We start from the raw sequence: 26,435 nt of genomic DNA, 5'->3' as shown, positions 1-26,435 counted from the left end.
GAAGAAATACTTTCAGTTTTTCACCATTGAGAATGATGTTTGCTGTGTGTTTGTTGTATATGACCTTTATTATGTTGAGGTAGGTTCCCTCTATGCCCACTTTCTGGAGAGTTTTTATCATAAATGGGTGTTGAATTGTGTCAAAAGCTTTTTCTGCATCTATTGAGATGATTACATGGTTTTTATTCTTCAATTTATTAATATGGTGTGTCACATTGATTGATTTGCATATATTGAAGAATCCTTGCATCCGTGGGATAAATCCCACTTGGTCATGGTATGTGATCCTTTTAATACGTTGTTGGATTCTGTTTACTAGTATTTTGCTGAGGATTTTTGCATGTATATTCATCAGTGATATTGGTCTGTAATTTTCTTTTTTTGTAGTATCTCTGGTTTTGGTATCAGGGTGATGGTGGCCTCGTAGAATGAGTTTGGGAGTATTCCTTCCTCTGCAAGTTTTTGGAAGATTTTGAGAAGGATGGGTGTTAGCTCTTCTCTAAATGTTTGATAGAATTCACCTGTGAAGCCATCTGGTCCTGGACTTTTGTTTGTGGGAAGACTTTTAATCACAGTTTCAATTTCATTACTTGTGATTGGTCTGTTCATATTTTCTATTTCTTCCTGGTTCAGTCTTAAAGGTTACACCTTTTAAAGAATTTGTCCATTTCTTCCAGGTTGTCCATTTTATTGGCATAGATTTGTTTGTAGTAGTCTCTTATGATGCTTTGTATTTCTGTGGTGTCTATTGTAACTTCTCCTTTTTCATTTCTGATTTTATTGATTTGAGTCCTCTCCCTCTTTTTCTTGACAAGTCTGGCAAAAGGTTTATCAATTTTGTTTATCTTCTCAAAGAACCAGCTTTTAATTTTATTGATCTTTGCTATTGTTTCCTTTGTTTCTATTTCATTAATTTCTGCTCTGATCTTCATGATTTCTTTCCTTCTACTAACTTTTGCTTTTGTTTGTTCTTCTTTCTCTAGTTCCTTTAGGTGTAAGGTTAGATAGTTTATTTGAGATTTTTCTTGGTTCTTTATTGCTATAAACTTCCCTCTTAGAACTGCTTTTGCTGCATCTCATAGGTTTTGGATTGTCGTGTTTTCATTGTAATTTGTCTCTAGGAATTTTTAAATTTCCTTTTTGATTTCTTCAGTTATCTTTTGGTTATTTAGTAACGTTTTGCTTAGCCTCCATATGCTTGTGTTTTTTATGTTTTTTTTCCATGTAATTGATTTCTAATCTCATAGCATTGTGGTCAGAAAAGATGCTTGATATGATTTCAATTTTCTTAAACTTACCGAGGCTTGATTTGTGACCGAAGATGTTATCTCTCCTGGAGACTAGTCTGTGTGCACTTGAGAAGAAAGTTTAATCTGCTGTTTTTTGGATAGAATGTCCTATAAATATCAATTAAATCTATCTGGTCTATTGTGTCATTTAAAGCTTGTGTTTCCTTATTAATTTTCTGTTTAGATGATCTGTCCGTTGGTGTAAGTGAGATGTTAAAGTCCCCCACTATTTTTGTGTTACTGTTGATATCCTCTTTTATAGCTGTTAGCATTTGCCTTATATATTGAGGTGCTCCTATATTGGGTACATATGTATTTATAATTGTTATATCTTCTTCTTGGATTGATCATTATGTAGTGCCCTTCCTTGTCTCTTGTAACATTCTTTATTTTAGTCTATTTTATGTGGCAGGAGTATTGCTACTCCAGATTTCTTTTGATTTCCATTTGCATGCAATATCTTTTTCAATCCCCTTACTTTCAGTCTGTATATGTCCCTAGGCCTGAAGTGGGTCTCTTGTAAACAGCATGTATATGGGTCTTGTTTTTGTATCCATTCTGAGAGCCTGTGTCTTTTGGCTGGAGCATTTAATCCATTCATGTTTAAGGTAATTATTGATATGTATGTTCCTATTACCATTTTCTTAATTGTTATGGGTTTGTTTTTGTATGTCCTTTTCTTCTGTTTCCCACTTAGAGAAGTTCCTTTAGCATTTTTTGTTGAGCTGGTTTGGTGGTGCTGAATTCTCTTAGCTTTTGCTTGTCTGTAAAGCTTTTTATTTCTCCATTGAATCTGAATGAGGTCCTTGCCGGGTAGAGTAATCTTGGTTGTAGTTTCTTCCCTTTCCTCACTTTAAATATGTCATGCCACTCCCTTCTGGCTTGTAGAGTTTCTGCTGAGAAATCAGCTGTTAACCTTATGCGAGTTCCCTTGTATATTATTTGTCATTTTTCCCCTGTTGCTTTCAATAATTTTTCTTTTTTTTAATTTTTGTCAATTTGATTATTGTGTGTCTTGGCATGTTTCTCTTTGGTTTATCCTGCCTGGGACTCTCTGTGCTTCCTGAACTTGGGTGGCTATTTCCTTTCCCATGTTAGGGAAGTTTTCGACTATAATCTTTTCAAATATTTTCTCAGGTCCTTTCTCTATCTCTTCTCTTTCTGGTACCCCCTATAATATGAATGTTGTTGCATTTAATGTCCCAGAGGTCTCTTAGGCTGTCTTCATTTCTTTTCATTCTTTTTTCTTTATTCTGTTCCGTGGCAGTGTATTCCACCATTCTGTCTTCCAGGTCACTTATCCGTTCTTTTGCCTCAGTTATTCTGCTATTGATTCCTTCTGGTGTATTTTGCATTTCAATTATTGTATTGTTCATTTCTGTTTGTTTGTTCTTTAATTCTTCTAGGTGTTTGTTCTTTAATTCTTCTATGTCTTTGTTAAACATTTCTTGCATCTTCTCGATCTTTGCCTCCATTCTTTTTCTGAGGTACTAGATCATCTATACTATCATTATTTTGAGTTCTTTTTCTGCCTGTCTCCACTGCATTCAGTTGTTTTTCTGGGGTTTTATGTTGTTCTTTCATCTGGTACAAAGTCCTCTGCCTTTTCATTTTGTCTATCTTTCTGTGAATGTGGTTTTCCTTCCACAGACTGCAGAATTATAGTTCTTTTTGCTTCTGCTGTCTGCCCTCTCTGAATATTATTTTCTCTTCAAAAAACGTTTTTAAATCAGTTTTTAGGTCAAATGGTATTTCAGAATAAATGGTATTAAAAACAAAAAGGGCAACTCTATTATTTCCTCTATTCTGAATTTAAATAATTTCTTCTGTAAACTCTTGCTTTTTTCCCATTATTCTACTTTAATCAAGATTTCAATCTGACCTTTCTGAGGAATATTCTATCCCTGATCTTTCCTTTGCTCTCTTACAAAAGCAAAATATATATTATCAGTAATTTTCTTTTTCTCATTTCTCTTTCTTCAATAACACTTTCCCAAAGATATGAAAGTTTGTACAATTTATCCAAGTTCATTTAATACCATTAATAAATATATCACAACTTACTATCTTCCAGGTAGTTTCAAGTCTCTGCTATATATTAATCCTCACAACCACCCAATCTGGGTAAAAATGGCTGTCATATGGACATTATCCAGCATGGCAATGGTGATAAACAATATAAAAATAATTTTAATCTAATCTAGTCCTGGGATTAGCAATAAAAATAGATATAGGAACAAGCACAATTTTGTACATCATATTATCAAAACTATGCTAAAAGTATCTGAGCAATGATTTAAGCACATTATGTATACAGAAACAGTGTGTAAATGGTAATAAGTGTTTTGATTAACCACCAATATATTATGGAATAAACTGTGGAATAAGGTAGAAAAAATGTCATATGATAGCAAAAAAGTTGGCTAGGCATAAATGATAATGAAACAACTATATAAACCAGGACTTTTTTCTTCTTCACACAATTTCAGGGTTATTACTAGTTTTCCCATGAGGAGTATGCATGCATAATGTAGAATATATAATGACTTTCATAATAAAATTTTGTTTTGTTACAAGTTAAATGAGTGCATATATACATATATATATGTACATATATATATACCTATATATATGACATGGGGAGTAAGAGGATGCTGTTAATTTATCACTAGAGTTTTTGGTATTGGAAGTGTGAAAACTCAGAAAGCATCTATCATAGTGTTTTGCTAGTAAAATCATTGGAGAATTTATTCTTCACAATTTCAAAAAGCTGTTAATTCACTTTCCTTAGTTGTAGAGATAGGTACAGATGAGGTGTTTCATTGTTTATTCTTTTTTTTTTTTTTTTTTTGTGGTACGCAGGCCTCTCACTGCTGTGGCCTCTCCCGTTGCAGAGCGCAGGCTCTGGACGTGCAGGCCCAGCGGCCACGGCCCACGGGCCCAGCCGCTCCGCGGCATGTGGGATCCTCCTGGACTGGGGCACGAACCCGCGTCCCCTACATCGGCAGGCGGACCCCCAACCACTGCGCCACCAGGGAAGCCCTCATTGTTTATTCTTTATTGTTGTACTTAAAGTATATAGCCACAAAGAGACGTAAGTTGGAGGCAAAACTGTATTTGAATACTATTTACTTGCTTATGTTCTCTCTCTGGGCAGCCAAATATTAGTTCAACAATCAAGGAAAAGAGACTCATGGAGAAAAAACTCATATCTATATTTAATGGAAATTAGAATAAGGATTTATTTTGACTTGTGACTTGTATGACTATTTTTTTAATGGTTGAGGGAAAAGTACAGAAAGGAAAGTTATTCTATCTACCTATTTAGACATCCAATTTTATTAATGCATATTTTCATAGCTTTCACCCCAAAAGTTATCAAACAGGTGCTAGCTCTTCTTCTGTTGTAAAGAGAAACCATTCTTGTTTGTTTTGATAGAGCTTAAATCAGTCTTCCTCCAGAAACCTCACCAGAACAGCAATGAAATTATCTCATTTTATGTTAATAAGGGTACACACACAAACACACACACTCACACACACACAGAGACTAAAAATATAGAAGGGAAGAAAACAACAAAAATTATGGAGGTAGAAAACAGGGAGATAGGCAATATTGCTTTTGCATATCTGAACAATTTTGAAACATAAGTCTTCTGAGTAGGAAGCCAGGATGCAACTTGATTTCTTACATAGAAACCTACAAAGTTCCTAAGTTGTGTAGTGCTAATTTCACATTCACATCACTTATATGAATTCCTTGACAATGGATGAGTTTCAAGATTCAAATCTTACTTTTGGGTTTTAGGGAGTTAATATGGTACATATACTACATATTATGCAATACACACGTTAATATTGCAATAAACATAAATATGCATAGTGAGAATAAAAGAAAGACCACATAGAGTCTAGTAAGGTCACATTTTGCTCCAAACAAATTACCATAAATAAATAAGTGAAGGAAACAAACAAATGAAAAACCTGCACATTTTGGATCAATAGGTAAGGTGTGTCTCTGACTGTATAGAAAGGTAGTATTCAAAACAGGATGACTGGCCAAAGCACTTTGAAAGCATTAGAAGGCCAAATTTCCTGCCCCATTCTCTTCAGTTACACAACCGATCTTCCCTACTCTGAAGCAGACAGAAAACTTATTTTTTAGAGATGATAAATTAGAGGCATTTCATTTTAGGAACACTAGAGATATCTGAGATTGAGAGGATAATTGATAATAGGAAATCAGTGAGAAGTTGTAACACAAGCAATGCAGTCAACATTCAAAGGGGGAATTACTTCCAACCTAGAATACTATACTCACCTTAGCAGTCAGTAAAATAAGGGTAGAATAAAAACATTTTCAGACAGGTAAGATATCAAAACATTTTCTATTTTCAGGAAGTTACAGGGGGATAAGTGCAACAAAATGAGAGAATATAAAATGATAGCACAGGGCTTCCCTGGTGGCGCAGTGGTTGAGAGTCCGCCTGCCGATGCAGGGGACACGGGTTCGTGCCCCGATCCGGGAAGATCCCACATGCCGCGGAGCGGCTGGGCCCGTGAGCCATGGCTGCTGAGCCTGTGCTCCGCAAGGGGAGAGGCCACAACAGTGAGAGGCCCGCGTACCGCAAAAAAAAAAAAAAAAAAAAAAAAAAAAAAAATGATAGCACATAGATTATGGAATCGGGGATGAAATAAAGAGACCAAAGGAAGTAATCACCAGGTTGATGGTAAAGGGATTTAGGAGCATGAAAGTTGTGCAAACAAACCTCGGGAGTAACCTATTTAGTAGGTCAGAGGTTCTAGATATATCTACAAGATTATAAACAATAATCCTTGATAGTTTTGAATATGTTGTTTATACTTCCATTGAACTACTGGGGTGTGACTTGGTTTTACTTGTGGAAGAAAAGGGATGCTATCCCAGTGCAGTACCTGTCTCTCCTGTGAACAGTCATAATACAGATAATATGTAGTCACAAATTATGAAATAATTATTTTTGTGGAAACGGGTAAGCAGAAGTATGTTGGATGGGAGAGGAATAAGGGTTGGGAAGGAGTGCAGAATTATTATTTTTCCAGCATAAAAGTGAAAAAAATTAGTCATGTTATTCTAAGATAGAGATATACAAAAAGAAGAAAACTAAAATTATTTAAAGTGGTTACTTACAGTGAGCAGGAAATGTGGGAGGATCACAGGAGATTGCTTTTTCCCTTTAAATCTTTGTGGAATTATTTGATTTTAAATTCTGTGCATCTATACCATTGTTAAAAATATGTGCTACATTTCTTAAAAAAGAAGGTGACTTTAAGTAAAGAAAACAGGGCATAAAGATACAGTACAGGACTAGCCAGGCTCAGCGTTGCTAGGCAGACACAGGATTTATGAGAGGAATAATGAGGCGAAAACCTGGGAAGATAGTTTGGGACTCATTCTGTAAGATGCATGTCTGTGTTAGAAAAGTTTGTTTTAAATGCTATAGGCAGTAAGAATCGGAGAAGAACTTTATATGGAATGTATTCAAACTTCCTAGGCCTCCCATACTTTGCTCCCTGAAGAGCGGAAGCACTGTTCTCTCATGTCAGCAAGTACTGATTTAGCAGGCACATTTTCCATTTATATATTAAGATCTTCTTTCTGGTTACTAATAACTTTAGGGAATGAGGTATAGGGGGAAGCAAAACAATATTATAATATAATATTGTATTGACCAAAATATTTACCTTAAGGCTTTGGAGATTCTTTTCGGAAGCTCCACATACCCCTGTGCCAGGGTGTCTCCATTCAATTCTCTACTCTTTGATTATGCAAGTGCTTCAAGTACTGTAAGCACAGAATCAATTATCGGTCTTTGTTCGCTCAAATCTGTTCTGCAAATTACATCTGCCTACTTAAGTTAAACCCCCTCTGTGGACCTACAAAAAAATGGCTGAACAATGTCCCTGAATATTCTCTTTAACTACAGGTTCTCAAACATTAAAGCACATAAGAATCAATTGGGAATCTTATTTAAAATGCAAATTGCAGAGCCCCATCTCAAGAGATTCTGATTCAGTAATTCTGCTCTGATACTCAGCACTCAATCAGGTCTCTCTGCTCTCTCTCAGAACCAACCACTATGCTTTTTCAGGTGGATTAAAGACAATATTTGGGTGGGGGGAGGAAACAAACTAAATCCCTGTTATGCTCTTATGCTTCTTTGGGCAGTGGCATTCTCTCTGGCAAATCTTGTTCTCTTGCAGTGAGAATAGGAGGAATATTATTAGTGTTTTTTGGCAGATAGATTCTCTACTTTGACTATGAACTGAAGCTGGATACCTGATAGGGAAGAACAATGTCTAAAATAACACATTTATTTTACTTCATCATTGAACCCCAAAGAAGCAGCAGAAAATGGATCATGCAATGACTTCTTGTCCAATATCATCTGGGTTACAATTACATATCAATGTCCTATCTTTGAAGACAAACTTGTAAAATAGGTATAGAATTTCTTGGGGAGAGAGAGGTTCTGTAACATCCTAAACCATAGTATTCTTTCATATTATAAAATTCTTATAGTATAACTAAATTGGAGAACTCAATTTATGGGGTTATTCATATAGTTTGAACAATCTCAAAATTGTCATACTGAGCAAAGTAAGTCAGACTAAGAAAGACAAATATCATATGGTATTGCTTATATGTGGAATCTAAAAAAAATTGTACAAATGAACTTATTTACAGAAATAGAGTCACACATGTAGAAAGAAAACTTATGGTTACCAAGGGGGAAGGGGGAGAGATAAATTGGGAGATTGGGATTGACATATACACACTACTATATATAAAATAGATAACTAATAAGAACCTATCGTATAGCACAGGGAACTCTACTCAATGCTCTGTAATGACCTGTATGAGAAAAGAATCTAAAAAAGAGTAGATATATGTATATGTATAACTGATTCCACTTGCTGTACAACAGAAACTACCACAACATTGTAAATCAACTATTTTCCAATAAAAATTAATTTTAAAAAAATCCTACCACCCTCAAAGAAAAAATTCATATGAACAAGTTCTTTTCTTCATGCAAAATAATTGACAGTTGCAAAGACAGTATTAGAATCTTTTTGAAATAGTTTAGCAGAAAATTAAACTTGAGAAGAAATTAAGAGCATGTGGGAACTGAATCTACAGGGAGTAAAAATAAAAGGTTTCAAAAAGTGCTTCTTTGCAAATACAATGAGACATTTCCTTAATTAAAAAAAAAGAAAAAGAAAAAAAAGGCAGTCATCAAACAATGTAGAGTACTCCAGATAATCTGGGGTCAACTAATTAGTTTGCTAATTAGTAACTTCTTAGCAAATTTCAGTTCCACATTTCATTGTTTCTTAGCAGTTGACTAAACAATATCCCAGAAATGACCCAGAAGGTAGAGCAAAGCTGTGGGGAAATCTTTCCATAGTTTCTCTTTGTGATCATATGGCTTACTGAGCAAAGGAGATGTGATGGTCCAAATAGGGATGTGCTTCAAGTTCAAAACACACACAGGCTTTGGAAGACTTATTATGAAAAAAAAAAGTATACTATGTCATTAATCATTTTTATTATACGCTGAAAAGATAATGGATATATATTATCCATTTTGGGTATATTGGATTAAATAAAATACATTCTTAAAATTAATGTATTTGTCTTTAATTTTGGTAAGTATGGCAACTAGACAATATAAAGTTACATACACGGCTTGCATTATATTTCTATTGAGCAATGGCTTTATAAAGATCACATAGAAATGAGCCCCTTTCATGTTACAACTTGAAATGATGTTAACAGCACCTCCAGTCATGTTTGTTCATTCTTCCTATCATTTTATCCTGATGGTGCGGTTTGAAAAACAGACAGCAGCTGCAGTAGAGATGCACGTAGCAGCAGTTATATCCTGTCCTTCCCTGTCTGCCTATCTTTCTCCTCTCCTTTGGGTTAGTCCCCAGCCCTGCCCTTGCCCTTGAGAACTGACCTGTTCTTTGTCTCTCCCCTTGGAAATGATGCTTTTGTCCTAGCTTCTGTCCTTAAATGACTCTTCTTTCTGGATGTTCTGCAAAAACTGTTTCCACAAACTTCAAGGAAAAAAAAAAAGGCTAAATTCAGTTTTATTTTCACTCTGAGCAAGATTCTAATAAAAAGACAAGAAAAATATCAGCTATTCTTAATCATAATTGCAACAAATTGATATTTAGTTTGCACATTTTTATTTGTCTAATATATCAGTGTATCAGGCTTAACTGAATTGGCAGAATATCTAGAACTCCTAATTGCAGGGATAAAATGTATGAAAGACTGAGAAGAGATTTTTTTTTCCCTAGGAAGAAGTGGTTTGCTAAGCAAATTAATAATGTAAAAGTTTTTCAGAGCTAATTACAGTCCTTTCTTACTTGATCATTAAAGCAGTTTCCCTCTGCTAGGCAATATTTTGTTAACCTAGTTTAGTTACAGTGTGAAGTAATAAAACGGAATTTTTAAAAATATGGCCTATTATTCTGTCATTGTTTTTTTATTCATAATGAAACTTGCTAAAATTATAAAACATAAATTAGACTTTAAAAAAGTTACCTGACTTTTATCAAAATGCTACTTCTTAAAAAAAAAAAAAAAAAACCTCAGAATAAAATTGCAAGTTGTAAGTTTTGTTGAATGCTTAACCAGAATTTGAATATCTTGTCTTGCAGTATACCCTGAGGTTTGGGCAAAATGTGACTTCAAGATATATACCTGAATAATGAAGATTTAAATGTACTTTTACCTTCAAACATAATACAAAGAAACGTAACTCTGAAATAACATGCATTTTCCTGCATCTTCTTTTCAGCTGTAATTTAGACCAATATGCAAAACACATATATAAAATGCGAAATCATCATGTTTCAATGCATACAATAATTTCTTCTCTTTCGTTATAATTGCTAATCCTGCAATAATTTTGGCAGCTGGAAAGAATCTCACTAGAGTCTCCCTGAACTGCTCAGAATACTGTGATTTGATAATAGAGAGTTACAGAGAAGCATAAGAAACTGATCTTAGCATGAAATTCCCTGACATGACTCAAGTCAGCCTAGTAATTTAGCACTGAAGGCTGGCCTGGAGCTTAAGGAAGAAGCTGTCACGCCAGGTGGTATATAGTAGGCAGGCTGCCACTGGGGCTATCACAGTTTCCAGTGCACTGTGTTACAAGGGCATGCAAACTTGTCAAACCAATTATTGTAGAGCTCAGAAGCAAGATGATCAAAGTCCTGTGGGTGGTGGCACGATGGGCCTGAGGCATCCGTCCATTCTGAGTTGGACAGCTGCCTATTGCAAAGGTAGAGAATAGGACTCACTCCCCAAGGAAGACTGACTGGCCAATACTGGGCAGGCAGGTTGCTTGAGTCCTGTCCAAGTTCACAATTGTCTATTCCTTACTCACTGTCTTGGCTTGACCAAATTTGAGGCAGGCCTCTCTCCTCCCCATAGGCCTCTGAACTTTGGCTCACCCCCAAACACTGGCTTTTAAGCAAGCACTAAGGAGCAAAACATGCTCATTCCAAGAACTGCCTAAGCACAGAGAGAAACATTTCCTGTTGAACTGCCCCAATCAGGCTGTCTGCTGACCCCTATCCACTTGCCCAATTTACCCTCCAAATTCCTCCCATCCCTACTTACTCTTCCTTATAAAAGAAAAGCCTTTTTTTTTTTGAGATGTTTGCAGATGCTGAGATCAGTGTGTTCTCCCTATTGCAATAGTCTTTTGGAATAAATCCTTACTTTATCTTAGTCTGGATTTATTTGTTCTTTGACCATCTCAGTGATGGGTCTGCCTCATCTTTCCTTGCTCCCACTATTCTCTTGTCTCACTTGCCTTCTTGTCATAATCAACAGCCACCCTGAATGAGTAGCAAATCCAGGAATAAAATTATTTATTTTAGGTCTGAACTATTTCTGCATATTCTTTAATTCTGCCTGGGAAAGCCCTCAAAATCATTTCTCTTTGTTTTCCTGGAAAATCCCTCCTTCACTAGGTCTCAGCTTATAACCTTTAGAAAGTGTCCTCTGATGCATGTGATTGATTAAATACCTGTTTTTTTGTTGTTCTCAAAGCATTTTATGCTTAACCCGACTGTAGTCATTCCCTCACTGCATTACAAATGCCTGTTTCCTTACATCTGCCCTCCTAATCTCCCTAAGGGCCAGGCCAGTGTCTTATTCATCATCTCTCAGCACCTAGCATAGAGCCTACCACATAGTAGTTGCTCATTAATATTTGCTCTAAAAATTACCAAATAAATGAAATAATGAATGCCCAGAAACCCTTGCCCCAATTCACTAGAAAACTAGCATGCCCAATTAACCAAAGCAGAAGACAAATTGCATAAGAAAAATCTGTACATCAATGGCCAAGGGATCTGCAAAAGTAACACTTTTAGGTCCACAGCAGCAAGACTGTGTTGCAATCAACCCTATAATGTGATTTGACTGAGGCCATGTAAGCAGTCGCTGCCCAGGTTCATCCTGACTCAGAAACGAAGCAGAACCTTAATTCTGCAGCTCAGGGTGGTGGCAGGAGATGAGCAAATCAGGGGAAGGCACAGAGACGGGAAAATCCAGTCCTCCTTATTTTCATTCGTAACTTAACATCATGTTACATGCTATCTTCACCAGCCTGAATACCACTCTAAAGCTATTTCATACCTGCTTATTTTAATTTCCTGTTTTCATCTCTCCAGTATTCCATCTACCTTTGATCCATTCAAAGATATGTGGACAATTCTCAATCTTTATTATATTTATTTTTTCCTATCTAAGTGGAATCCCCAGCCTATGCCTTTTCCTTTTTAAATTAGTTTAACAGAGAACCAGTGTTGGGAAACATTTTGTAATTTTAAACTCCTGAATAAAAACTTATAAACTTTTAATGGATTCACCACCCAAGAGACTGCTTTTATTACAGTACCAAAATAATGCAGATTGCAAAGCTACACAATGATAAGATTGGCAAAAGGTTTTGGATGAGTTCTTTAAACTGATTAAACTGGCCCACCTGTTTTTGAAGTTCACTCAGTATGTGTTTCATCTATTTAGTCAGGTAACAATTGCCTCGTTTAATTGCATTAGTGCGTGATTCTCTGAGTAGGGCAAACAAGATGTGCCTTTAAAGAGAATAATGTCTCAAAATGTTTTTTTATTGCATTTGAAGATAATACATATAAAGTTTTAATGTAATGACTACCAAAAGTTTTTTCAAAAATTAACTCTAGGCATCTGATTATTATTAGATTTAATGATCTATAATATATTGTTGAAAGTAACATTAAAATATCATAAAAAATAAATACAAACTATAGAGCAATAATGAAATTCCAAAAGGGAACATGCTTATAAAATAGAATTTTGAATATTGAGTCATAAGTTGAATTGCTCACCATGAGCTTTATTTTGTTCCAACAGGCTACATTTTTGGTTATATTTTTGTTGTTGTTGTTAACGTTATCTTGGGACAAAACAATCTCACAAAGAAATGTGATTATTTGGGTTTAGTATGAAATCTTTTTATGATCTGAGTTTACTATAATGTATCATGCAATTAATACTAATTCTTGGTATTATTAGTATTTTTTCTCTTTCTTTTTCTCCTAGTTTATGTATTAGCCTATTGGTTTGCAAACTGGACCCCTTAGAGGCAAAACTGAAGAAGGAGGCAGACCACTCCAGATTGCAGGTGGCAGGTTTAATAAGCAAGGGAATTTATACATGAAGCTTGTCTTGGGCGGCTGCAAGACCAGTAGATTGCCACACCCGCCTGCCAGAATCTTAAAGTTTATATAGAGAACTTAACTGGGTTCTGTCACATTTACCATCCAAATGGTCTCAATATCACATTGCTATCTCAAGGCTGTGTCCTTGGGCATCTTCTACTGTAGGGAAAGCAAATGGAACAAACATTCCAAAGACAGAATCTGATTGTCCAGATTCTACACTAAGATCAACCGGCAATCACATCCTCTCAATTACCTCCTCCAATTCAGCCATGTGCAGATTTTACTAAATAAAAAAAAAAAAAAATTCCTCCGTGATATCCACTTTGCTCTTTTGAAGATATTTCCAGGGGTGGAATAGTATGTGGTGGAATGGGGAAAGGATAAAAAAAAATACATTTCTGTCTGATTTCTTCCTCAGCTTGTGCCTGGCAGTCAAAACTAATATTCAGGCATAATCCTGGGCGAGATGATGGCAGGTAGTGTGTCAAGAGCAGTCCCACAGGAGAGGGGGAGGAAGATACTGCTAAAAAGAGATAAGCACTATTGATCGTGCTTTCTACCCTGTTGCTTGTTATTCTAGCAAGAACAAAATAGAATGAGTTGTTGATGCAGACTATGTCTCATTTATTTAATCAATATGTATTGAGTGCCAACTATAGAGGAAGCATCAGTCTAAGCTCTAGGCGTATATCAAAGAAAAAAATAGAAAAATCACTCTGTCTCATGAAGATTAGATTTCTCCATCAGCACAACTAAAGCTCTTTTAAACAGTACTTCTCCCGATCCAGCCCCAAAGCTAAACAGTGACAGAACAATAAATAAATACATAGCTTCCGTTCATGAACGATTATAAATTTGCATTGTGGTACGACACCATGATGAGCAGTTCACCCACAGCCAGTTAGCATATTTTATATATCTATAGTATAATATGAGCATTTATGCTACATATTCTCTCTTCATAAATCCAAATTATAAATCATGGTAAAATGACCTGATTTCTAGTCAGACTTCTAGCAGTTGCTGTAAGCTGCTTGACATAATTGCCCTTTAGTTCCTGAATCTGTAAAATGTGAAATGTGAATGGTAATACAGTGAATTCAGTTTTTTTACTGAGTGGGTCAAGATGAAGATCATTCCATAAAAATGGATCTTCCTCAAGGGTGGTGATACACATGTGCCATTTAACTTAATGATTGTACAGGGGAGTGGGTGGGGAAAGTCAGTCCTCTATTCTACTTTACCACTGAAGGGGACAATATGTACCTGCTTTTATCTTCTCTTGTATATTTTACCTTTTGTGAGTGAATTACGATGTAAAACAACTCAATTAAAATGACAAAGGTACATAGTACTCTTAAATTTTGCTGTCTGATCATACATATTATCAAGCTGTTATTCCCATTATGAGAGTTGACAGGCATGTAAGGACCAGTTCTCCTCTTTCTCCCTTCCCTGCCTCATTTGGCATCAGTATTCTACTTTCTATTAATACTGCAGGCTCTTGAGAGACCTCAGACTTAACTGAGCCAAATTTCATGAGACACGTGTTAAAAGGTTTCTCCCTCACATCTCTCAGAACGGAAGAAAGCCCCCCAGGCCATATTCTCTTGTAATTTAACTGTGTCTGACACATGGAAAGATTTTAAAATATCAATTTTTTAAGGAATTAAGAAGCAAGTTAATTAATATATAAAGAGGCTTTTCTATAGAAGAATATTCTTCTATTAGCAGTCAAGGCTAATGTGTCTTCAGTTTTAATTGATAACCTACATAAGAAGAGGCTGTTTTTTACTGGGGCCTCTAATCAACATTGATTTCTTAAATTTGCTAAAAGCACCAGCATTTCTGAGGAAGGCTACTCTTTTTGGATTCCTGACCTAGCATTTAATGGGAAACTGAAAAACAGGAAGAGGAAAATAGACCAGACTGCCATAAAACAGTTGACATGTTAAGATATAAAGTAGAACACACACACACACACACACACACACACACACACACACACACACACTCTCTCTCAGAAATCATTATATGGAGATCAGGAAGAGAAGGTCACATTCAAAGCATGCTGGTGAATATCAATAGAAAAGAAAGATAATCTATTGACAGAACTTACAATTCAGGTTAAAAAAAGTGAGTGTATTTGTGACTGTTTCTTGAACTACTATGCAAGTGTCATATAATAAAATTATCTACAAATTTAGGAAGGTAAATGAAATATTGATCCTCAGCCCTTTTGTTAAGCATGGGGAGAGTCCCGAAGCATGCTGAAAGGTTAGAAATTCAGTGATCTTATTGCTTCTTGTGATAGTGAAGCTTGCTGCACAAACATTTGTATATGGATAAGTGACTTGGAAATAAGGGTATTTTCATCATCCATGGGCAATGTAAACACAATAGAATTTGATTTGAAGATTCTGTTGAAATGTTGGTCTTGAAAAGGTAAAAAGTTACAGCTTGCGATATTACAATTTATTCTATTGATCTTGGTAATTATCACAATGAATATATGTGAGCAGAGGTAGGGTTAATAAGAACTTCTGTTTATTACTGTTTGATAACATTATAGATGCCACCTATAAAGCTATACTGGGTGTTCTACAAAATAGAAATATTTATTCCCCAATCATAAAGTAAGAGATTGCCTAAAGAACATTTTGTTGTCTTAATTTTTGTTTTTGGTGGTTAAATATTTGTCTAGGGCACTACTTCAGGAAAGAAGAATTTGGCCCTGACTAAACCATAATGCAAAATATTTAAATATTACCACACTCAAAATTGTACTAGCAGAATTTAAATGTACTTTTATCTTAGTTGCTATTAAAAATGCCAACTTAAATGTAGTCAATATTTCTGAGTTTTTAAAAATCAATTTCTTCTTATTACTATCTCTACTGTGTTTAGACAACTAAAGATAAACTGCTACTTTTGTGTTGAAAAATTTGGTTTATCAGAAAAAAATCATCCTCTTACAGAAACAGATTTGTTTAGAATTGTTTCTTCCTGCTTCATTCACACATATGTGCGTGTTTTAGGGTATTTTTATATAAGAATATATGCACTTTTCAAGAAATAAGATTGTCTTTCTCTCTTCATGGACTTAAAGAAGGACCTAGGCCTGATCTACTTCCATTGTAAGCATTTAACCAACATAGGCTCACTTGACTTCTCAAGAAATCCTGGGCTCTTTGTCCACAACTATGGACATTATGAGAAATTGTAGTACAGTTGTAAATAAATTTTATCAAAGCAAGTCAAGGATGAGCTCTTAGGATTATACTTTAGGGGGGTATGTGGCAATCTGGTCTATTTTCCTCTTCCTATTTTTCAATTTACCATTAAACGCTAGGTCAGGAATCCAAAGTGAGCAGCCTTCCTCAATTAAAAAAACCTACTTAATTCTGTGAATACATTCATTCTTCTACAACATTAAAAAATTGAAATGTAACTTCTTGTATACAAATGCATATAAATGTACGTATGTGCATAGATGTATGCACACATGTATATACATACATTATATGTATACACATACATTCATTATACATATGTAATATATAATATATATGTCTATTACAATATTACTCTTTGGTTTTAGATGCTTTCCCTTTATTTTTCATGAAGGAACCATTGCAAGCAGTCTAAAATACTCATTTTTAAAACTTCATTGAAATTCTGTTTCTTATTACTCTCATTTCTCTATGCCAAAGAACATTTTTAATTAAGGCTATATGCATCCAGGGTCATTAATTATCTGCAGATTAATTGCCACCACATGATTGTAAGATGGCTACTCCAGAAAGGTTATAAATTATGTTTAAGTTCTAAATGCTAGGCCATTCAAACTGAATAGAAAAATAGTGAGGGCTGATTAGTGGAGAAAATGGAGGGAGAGTGAGGGCAAGAAAATAAATAGTTTAAAAAGCAATGTCTTTTAAAGATGCTAGGTTGAATATTCCATTCACCTGTTTTGGTAAACTTCCAGTTATGAAAAATTTACTAAATATAAAAGTAATGTCAACTCAGTTGACTTTAGAAATGTCTACATATGCAGATAGAGGTACTATTGTGTTGTTTTATTCTAACTTTTTCATATAACCCTATAGCTTATAAACTATGTTACCATCTTAAATTTAACCATTAATTATATAAGAAATATATGTAATTTTAGGGACTTCCCTGGTGGCACAGTGGTTAAGAATGTGCCTGCCAATGCAGGGGACACAGGTTCGATCCCTGGCCTGGGAAGATCCCACATGTTGCAGAGCAACTAAGCCCGTGCGCCACAACTACTGAGCCTGCCCTCTAGAGCCTACGAGCCACAACTACTGAGCCCGCATGCCACAACTACTGAAACCTGCGCACATAGAGCCCGTGCTCAGCGACAAGAGAAGCCCCCACAATGAGAAGCCCGTGCACTGCAATGAAGGGTAGCCCCGCTTGCTGTAACTAGAGAAAGCCCACGCACAGCAGCAAAGATCAATAAATAAATAAATAAATAAATAAATAATAAATTTAAAAAAATGTGCAGACAGATGAGTAGTTTTTAGTATATTCACAGAGTTGTGCAACCATCACTACTATATAATTTTAGAATATTCCAACAACTTACAAAGAAATCTTGTACATACTGTCATTCCCCATTCTCATTCTTCACTCCAACTCCTCTTTCCACACACCACCAGCTCTAGGCAAACACTTATCTACTTTCTGTCTCTATGCATTTGCCTAATATGGAAATTTCACACAAATAGCATAATACATTATTTATAATTTTTGATTCGCTCATTTCACTTAGCAGAATGTTTTCAAGGTTCATCCATGACATAGCATTTATCGATACTTTATTCTTTTTTATTGCCAAATAATATCCCTTTGTATGTATATACTAAATTTTGTTTATCCATTCATCAGCAGATATTTAGGTTGTCTCTAGATTTCGTCTAATTTGAATAAGGCTGTTGTGAATATCTGTGTATTCGTTTTTTGTATAGACATATGTTTTCATTTCTCTTAGGTACATACCTAGTAACTGAATGCTGGGTCATATGGTAACTCCATGTTTACCATTTAGAGGAACTGTCAAACTGTTTTGCCAAATGGCTGAACCACTTTAAATTCCTACAAAGAATTATGCCTTTTTGTTTTGTTTAAAGAAGAACTTCTATGTTTTCTATTCCTGACTATTTTCAAATTTGAGAATGTCTGTCTTTTGATTTAAACGGTAACATTTAAGGTGTAACTGTCTTGGACTTCTTTGTCGACTCTTCTGTTATCTTTTGTAATTGGAAAGAAAGAAAGAAGGAAAGCAAGAATGAAAGAAAGAGAAAGAAAGAAAGAGGGAGAGAAGGAGGGAGGAAGGAAGGAAGGAAGGGAAAGAAAGAAAATTTGGAGAAATTGTGCATCTACCTTCCTTCTTCTTTCTTTTTTACTTATTTTTCCCTCTGGATGTCAAATTGTTTTATGTTTGGCAAAATATTAAGAATCATTTATTTTGGTGTTCAGAATTTTGCTTTGAATTTCGGAATGCAGGACAAGCTCTCTATTGTCAGCTACAGCATACCCTTCATTATATTATCAATGATGTGCTTTTGATTTTTTTTTAAACATCTTTATTGGAGTATAATTGCTTTACACGTGCTTTTGATTTTGAGGATTTGTTAAATACTTTAGGCCAATGATATATTTTTTAGTTAGGACTGTGTGTATCCTGCTTCAATATGCATTTCATGGCTTTGGATTTATAACACAACTCAATGTATAGCACTGAGGCTTTGACTTACCAGAGAGTTGTCCCAGTTATTTACTTTCCATGTTTCACCAGTTTCTTCCACAAAGCTGTTTCTTCTATTACCTAGTTAAAGGAGAGACGATGTAATGAGGATATCCATGAAGACTGCTGATTTTCAGATTTGAAGCTATTCATCAGAATTTTGTTCTCTATACCAAAGTGACTTCTAGGTATAGGGATATGATCAGGAGCCTTTCCACAGTATTTATACTGCCTCATTCATTTCTCTCCTCTCTCTCTCTCTCTCTCTCCTACCACCACTGACTGAAGTTGATGTGACCCTTCTTTGTTTAAGTACCAGTGGTGACAAACTCTGTGTGTGTGTGTGTGTGCACGCATGCATAGGTGTTTTAGTTCATTAAGTCTCAAATGAGTACAATTTGCTTCTGTAGTTTCATCCTTTTAAGAATATTCACACGTTATGTTAATCATCATTGGTTGTACCTTAAAGTGTTTTTCAAGTATGCACGTGTATATAATTTTTAATATGCTCGTTTGTTGATGCCAATCACATACAACTATCTTAAGAGATGTATCTGTTACATTTTATATCTTTATGTAGTATTTAATTGAGTTCAGGATGTTTTATTTTTTCTCTCAGAATAAGCTATGTTATGTTTTGGTAGCAAGCAATACCAGAATCTTGGTGACATTAGAGCCAAAGTTTATTTCTTGCTCATGCTTTGCCGTGTCAAGTTTGAGTGACTCTCCAGGACAGCTGAATTCCATTTTATGGCACAGAATTCTGGACTGATTTAACCGTATGCCAACTCTCTATCAACTACTATGATTACTGCAAAAGTGGAAGAGGGAGGGCTGTAACTTGTAGGCAGACATCATTGCTCAAAGGAAAATATTTGGCAATACTCAAGAATATGGGTATAAGTAATATCCACTTGTGCCCAGGAGGAGAGGAGGATGAGAATTAATGGTGAACAGCATTAAATAACAGAAATATAATATTATTAAATTTTAAAATATATTCATATCATTTTCATCTTATAACTGGAACAACAAAGAAAATGCAGTAGGCCTATAGCACTTTCAAATGTACATCTCTTCTCCAAAGAGAAAGAATGAGACTAGTCCAACTTCTTTCTAATACATTTCCTTTGTAAACATGGAAGCTTAAAACACAATCTGAATTTTACTACCCCTGAAAAAGGTAATGCATTTTTCTCAAAAACTGACTAGCTGCTTTATTAAAAAACTGATATTGATTGCTTTATTATTTTCTGAAATTTGCCTTGTTTAGTACAATGAAGGTCAGTAGATGTTAAGGCAGTTTCAAAAAGTTAGTCTTCTCTTAGTTAATAAATCACAAAGTAAAACATGAGGCATGATTTAGAAAGTGCTTAAGTGCTGAGCAAAAATTTAGATTAAAGGTCTATAATTTGGCTGTCTATTAATTATAAATGGAAAAACCTGACAAAATATGTCAAAATTATAAGTAAATTGAAACTAAAAAATTAACAGTGATTTTTCAAGGAGAAACGGATGCTTTATTAAAAAATCTTAGATATGTATATATGTGTCTTCTTCAGGTTTCATGACATGGCACTGAAATGTAAACTGAAGGGTTAAGCACCACACTAAGAAAGAGAATAGAAATAGAAAGCTAAGGGGAAGAGGAGGAAAAGAAGAGAAGCAAAGGTAATCCCCGGGGATGCAGTGAATGTCAGATGTCATTTTCAGTGTTGTCTTAAAATGCTCTACCTTTTTTGGTTTTCTTTGTTTTAGAAAATATCGTGTACCAGGAGCTGCAGCTTTGCTCTAGTTTCACGGCCTGTCATAGTCACAGTTGACAAACCTGGTCTTTTTACCACCAGTCTGAGTTCAACTATACTGCTGACTTCCTCAGTGAGTATGGAAAATTTATTGCAAAGCTAGGTGCACATTATGCTTACAGCTATTGCAGCAGTGCTGGTAATAATACACTGACAGAACCCCAAGCAACTGCTATATGTGACAGAGGAGAGTAAATTCCTAAACACAATGTATCCCATATTGTATGTGAGGATACGGTTTAGTAAACAGCCCTGTACTGCTACTGTGAGGTCCTCCATTAGCAGCCATCATTTCCAATGCTTGAATTATTTAGTATTTATTATTCATTCATTTTAACAATGAAGCAAACCAAGATTTTGTGCACGTACCATTTGGAATGTATATCTAGATGTTAAAAACATGATTAGAGTAAAAAATGTCTTCCAAGGTTTAGAGCTTACACAGTAAATGGAAATATCAGGCTTCGATTTTAGGAAGAAAAGAAAGAGTTTGCTTTTATACAAAGGAGTGAAACTTCTGTTTTTAATTTTAATATTTCAGGGTTTTCATTAACAAAGACAAAGGTAGTTTAAAGTTTCTTCCACTTGCAGCAAGGATCAGGATTCAAAAGTACAGTGTTTTCAGACTCTTCACTTACTACCTGTATGAACTTGAGCCAGTTGCTCATCAGCTGGTACTAAATCTTCTAATCAGTAAAATGGAAGAAATCAAAATACCTATTCCCTAGCACTGTGGCAAGTATGAAAGGAATTAATATGCATAAGATAAGTGAATGCATGTCATGTAGTAAATGCCAAGTAAGCTTAGCTATTGTTACCAGAAGAGTTTATCTTATCTCTTCCTTGAATGCCCTGTAAAGTCTGACCCTATATTTCCTATTCAAAGACATTTGAGTCAAAGTCCATCATTCTGGCACTTAATACCTTCTGTGACTTGACACTATTAATTCTTGAACATTAAAGGATTGAATCACTTTGGGGAAATCTGAGGTCAGTCCCAAACATATCTTCTACCTTGTATCCCACGTCATTAAGAAAAGGAAAGCACCATCTTCCCTTACTTCAGTTCAGTATCTTTATCTCACCACCTGACTGCCCAGATTTATTCAGCCCTGGTTCATTGACCATTAATGCTCACTCCTATCCCTTTTTGCTGTGCCCTCTGGAAACCTCAGCAGTTTTGTAGAAGGCTTTCTCCACTTTATGGATGTATCTGAAACCTAATCACCTTAGAACAGACTACTCAGATACCCCTCTTCTATATTGACTCCTCTTTCTCTAGCAGTTCCTAAACTAAATGTACTCTTTGGTTTGGCACACGGTATCAGTGGTATGCTTCCTTTCTTCCTCTCCAGCCTGATCCCTGCCAGAATCTGCCCAGCAAATTATATCTTCTCATCAGAACATGGCTTCAAGTTCTTTGCATATGCTGTCACCTCATTGATTTATTCACTCATCCATGCAGGACTTCGTTCATCACACAGTAATTGAGTATCCTCTGTGGAAGATGTCAGCTATTTAGCTCTGAACAGAGGCAGAATTTTACCCTGTACTCATGTTTTTCCTAAGGTATGCTGTCCCAAACTTTCATTCCTTTACTTATGCTTTCTTCTGTCACCTAAAAAAATAATAAGCATCTTTTAAAAATTAGGTAAGGAATTATCCAATCAGGGCACTTTTTCTTACACTTTTCTACCCCTAATCTGAGATAGATACCCCTACTCTTCATGTAAAGACCATGTTCCCCTATATGTCTACTGTTATGTTTATCAAATTATTTTGAATTATTTGTTCCCAGGTTAAAGGATTTCATCAGGAAGGGATTATATTCATATGTCCAGCTCCTAGAACTGTGGCTGATATAATATCTCCAGCTCCTAGCACCGTGGCTGATATATACTAGAAACTCGGTAATTGATTGGGTACAAATGACATATTAACTAAAGGGAGAGACCCAATGCTCCTTTTATCATAGGAACTCATTAGACTGAAGCATTTCATATTTGACTCCCTTCTACATCTATCACAACATATAATCCTGTAGTTCAATACTTAATATGTCTTGGATAAGTAAACATTAGCCATTTTTTGAGCACAGTTGAAAGCTTGTAGGAAAAGATCAGTATAAGGTAGAGATTTGTCATTATTTAATATCCCTTAATGTCCTGTATCAGTGCTGGGAACATAATAGGTACTCAGTGAATATTTGATATCTCTCTGTGAAAAAATATAAGATGCCAGGCCTTACACTGGTGCTTTGCAAATTTCAGATTAAAAATACTTCAAGGTAATTTTATTAAAGATGACTATTTACAGCCAAAGGTGAAACTGAGGCATTATGACTAATGTAAAATACAAAGTTAGGGCTCAGAGTGCCTCATGGTTTTGTGCAATATATATTTCTGACAACAAAACAATTGTCACTTGCCATCTGGTTCTGCAAGAATGAAGTCACTAGCCACTGAAGTCACTGACCTTCAACACACCCTGAAATGTGTTCAGGGCAGAGATCACAAATGAAGGACTCGGTGCTCTGGAAAAACTGGCAGAACAGGCCTTCAGTTAGATATTTTCAGGAGAAAATATTATGAACCTAGTTTCTTGCATCTTCTCATAACTAGAAAAGCACTAAAATCATTAACAGAGATATCTTCTCCTGACTAGAAGCAACCTTCTACTGAGATGTGTGCTTGATTGCAAATACCCCCTTCACCAAAAGCACACATATACCAACCTCCCCCCTTACCTCTTTGGAGCAGTTCCTCAGAGCTATCCAATAGGCTGTCTCCCAGGCCATAGTTCTAAGTAAGTCCTCAGATAAAACTGAAACTCACAGCTCTCACATTGTATGTGGGTTTTTTTGTATTTATTTATTTACTTATTTTCAGTTGACAGTTCTGATCTAACCTTGTCTGAAATCTGAAAGTTAAAATCATGGTCTAATTTAGAGTAAAATTTTCCCAGATATGGAACAAAATGCTCATTTATCTTTGAGATTCCTTTGTGAATGATATCTATATTAGGGATTTTTTCTGTAGTGTAACCATTTCTTTTAATTATAAATGTTTATTTTCAAAATTTATGAAGGCTTTAGTTTGTGTCCTTTTAGTGAAATATGTGTCTGCTGTGTTTTCTTGACAAATGGTTTTATCATGAGAGGTTTACTGTAGTGTGTCTTTATTTTTCACATCTATTCATAAACAGCCACCCAAGTAATAAAAAATAGAGGATACTGCTAGAGTTGAGGACACAGGCAGGGTGAGCAAAAGATGATCTGGAAACTTATAAAGGGAAGCTATTTTAGGAGATGGCCTCAAAATGTGGAGAGAGTTAAAATAATATAAAAATATTAAATAGTGGGACTTCCCTGGTGGTCCAGTGGTTAAGACTCCAAGCTTCATCTGCAGGGGGCACAGGTTCTATTCCTGGTGGGGGAACTAAGATCCCACATGCCATGTAGCCAAAATAAAATAAAAATTAAATAGTACTTTGAGTATGTGATTGTATGATTATATGCATTTGTTGATTCCTTTTACCCTTCTATTTGTCTGGTTCATTAGAGAAGGAAGGTAAGGCAATGTGAAACCATGAACACTTAGTGTAATATTTAAACACACTACCAGTAGGTCTGACCAAGATAATCTTACAGTCCCCTTGGCTTGACTAAACTTCAGGCAGGCTTCTTCTTGACCTTGCTTTTCTTAGAGTTTTAGAACACTTACAATTATAGATTCTTTTTCTACCTCTTTGAGATATAAATCTTCTGCAGTCCAGAAATGTCTTTCTCAAGGACCTGGGAGCCTTCTCTTTGAAATGTAATCAAGAAAGGTTCCCTGTCTCTAGGTTCTGTGGGAGGGTAGGAGCTTAACTTCAATAAGTGACAATTAGCAAACACAGATGGCCTAAGCACATTGACTAACCTCCCATTTAATATCCTCCAGTACTCTTCCATTATCTCACTCTACCTTTTAAAAATCACTCCGCCTTCTGCTTTAGTGGCTTTGAATGTAATCTCTCTCCCTGATTGCAATAATCTTGAAAAATGTCTTCCTTGTCTGTTTAACTGATCTGATGAAATTTTTCTTTTAGAGTTCTTAGGAGGTACAAGGCCAGTTGTCCAAAGATATGCAAAATTCTGTTACTATTTATACGCTTCTTTTCACTTTATCTTACTTCGTATTTTCCTAATTTGTGATAATTAGTATTCATATTGTCGGTTTCAAGTAAAATAAATGGAGCATCTCTTTCTCTCTCTCTCTCTCTTTCCTTTTTTTTTCTTCACCATTATTTTAAACCAAGTTCTTTTTTTTTTAATTTTTTTTATCTTTAAATAAGGCCATGGGAAGTATAAGTTTATCAGGAAATACATATGAGTGCATGCCTGAAGGCAGTTTAAATGAGGAAAGCAATTTGAGTTCCTCAGACCTGACCTAAAATGTGTTGCATAAAATACAAATTAGTTAACCCACTTAGAAAAGAACTCATTCAAACACTGAGTCTAAGATTCATGAATCTGGAAGTGTATTTAAGGTGAGGCCTGGCCTTAGAGTCAGATTGGTCAGAGAGTTGCTAACCAAATCCAGGATCTGTTCTAGGTTAAACTGTGAAGTGGTAGAGGTGGTCTTCAAACTCTCTTATCTCAAGATTATTCTTTTACCTTCCTCCCTCTTTTTTTGATCCCTGATTGAAGCCTTTTTTTCAAGATCTCTCACATGAGCACCTTTACTGAACTTACCCCTTCATAAACTCACTGCTCTGTATTTTTACCAAGCATCTCTACACCAGATCAAGGCTTGCCTATTCTAAATTCTATTTCTTCTGGGTTCTGCTCACTGACAAGTCAATCTGATAAGTTACGTGAACAAATTAGGTTTCCCCTTACAGGTACCATATTTGTGTTTTAACAGGGACCTCTGGAGAGAGATTTAATCCTAGTGTGACTATACCTTATGCATTGATTTTCCCAGTACAGTTATTCATAATATGCTCCTTTACTCACAAAAGTGCTCCAGTTTGGACGTTAAATTAAATAGTCATCCTGTGTGTTAAAATATTAGAATGGTCACCCACTCTAATGATGGAAGTTTCAGATACAAAGGCAAATTGTTTTTAGAGAGAAGACTGCCAGATTCTGGGGCCTTAAAAATCATAACATAAGGGGACATCTTCACATGATTTATAGTCCCAGGGAATCCAACATTCTGGTGGTTAATTGCCTTAAAGTTACCAGGCCCTAGGCAGCATTGCTTCTTACCTGGGATGACTGTTCAGGCAGGAGATTTGAGAGGACTTGTCACAAATACTCAGAAATTCCAAATATGTAGGGGAGGATAACAAAACCTGGACAAGCAAATGTGTGAAATAATAATTATAATTAAAATTTTTATAATGCTTATAATTACCAGGCATTGTTCTAAATATTTTACTAGTATTAACTCATTTAATCACAGCAAGAACCCTATGAGTATGAGATTATCATTCTACCCATTTTATGGATGAGAAAACTGAGGCAAAGAGAGGTTATGTATTTACCCAAGTCACTAAGAAGTAGTCAAACTGGCAACACAGTTTTATATTAAATTTTCATGATCTAATACATAATTCTGTACTTCCTCTCAGGAAAAGAAGAGAGGGAACAAGAAGGAGAGAGACAGAAGAAGAAAGAGAGAGAGTGATATATTCTGCTTTCATCCACAGTAGATATTAGGCCTATGCATGATCCTTTGTATCTCGTGATATCTACTCTATTTATGTGCTACACTTCTTCTCCTACCCTTGAGATCCACC

The sequence above is a fragment of the Grampus griseus genome, assembly GCF_964374135.1.
Source record: "Grampus griseus genome assembly, chromosome: 4".
NCBI classification, from domain to species: Eukaryota; Metazoa; Chordata; class Mammalia; order Artiodactyla; family Delphinidae; genus Grampus; species Grampus griseus.
This window is presented reverse-complemented; position numbering follows the sequence as displayed.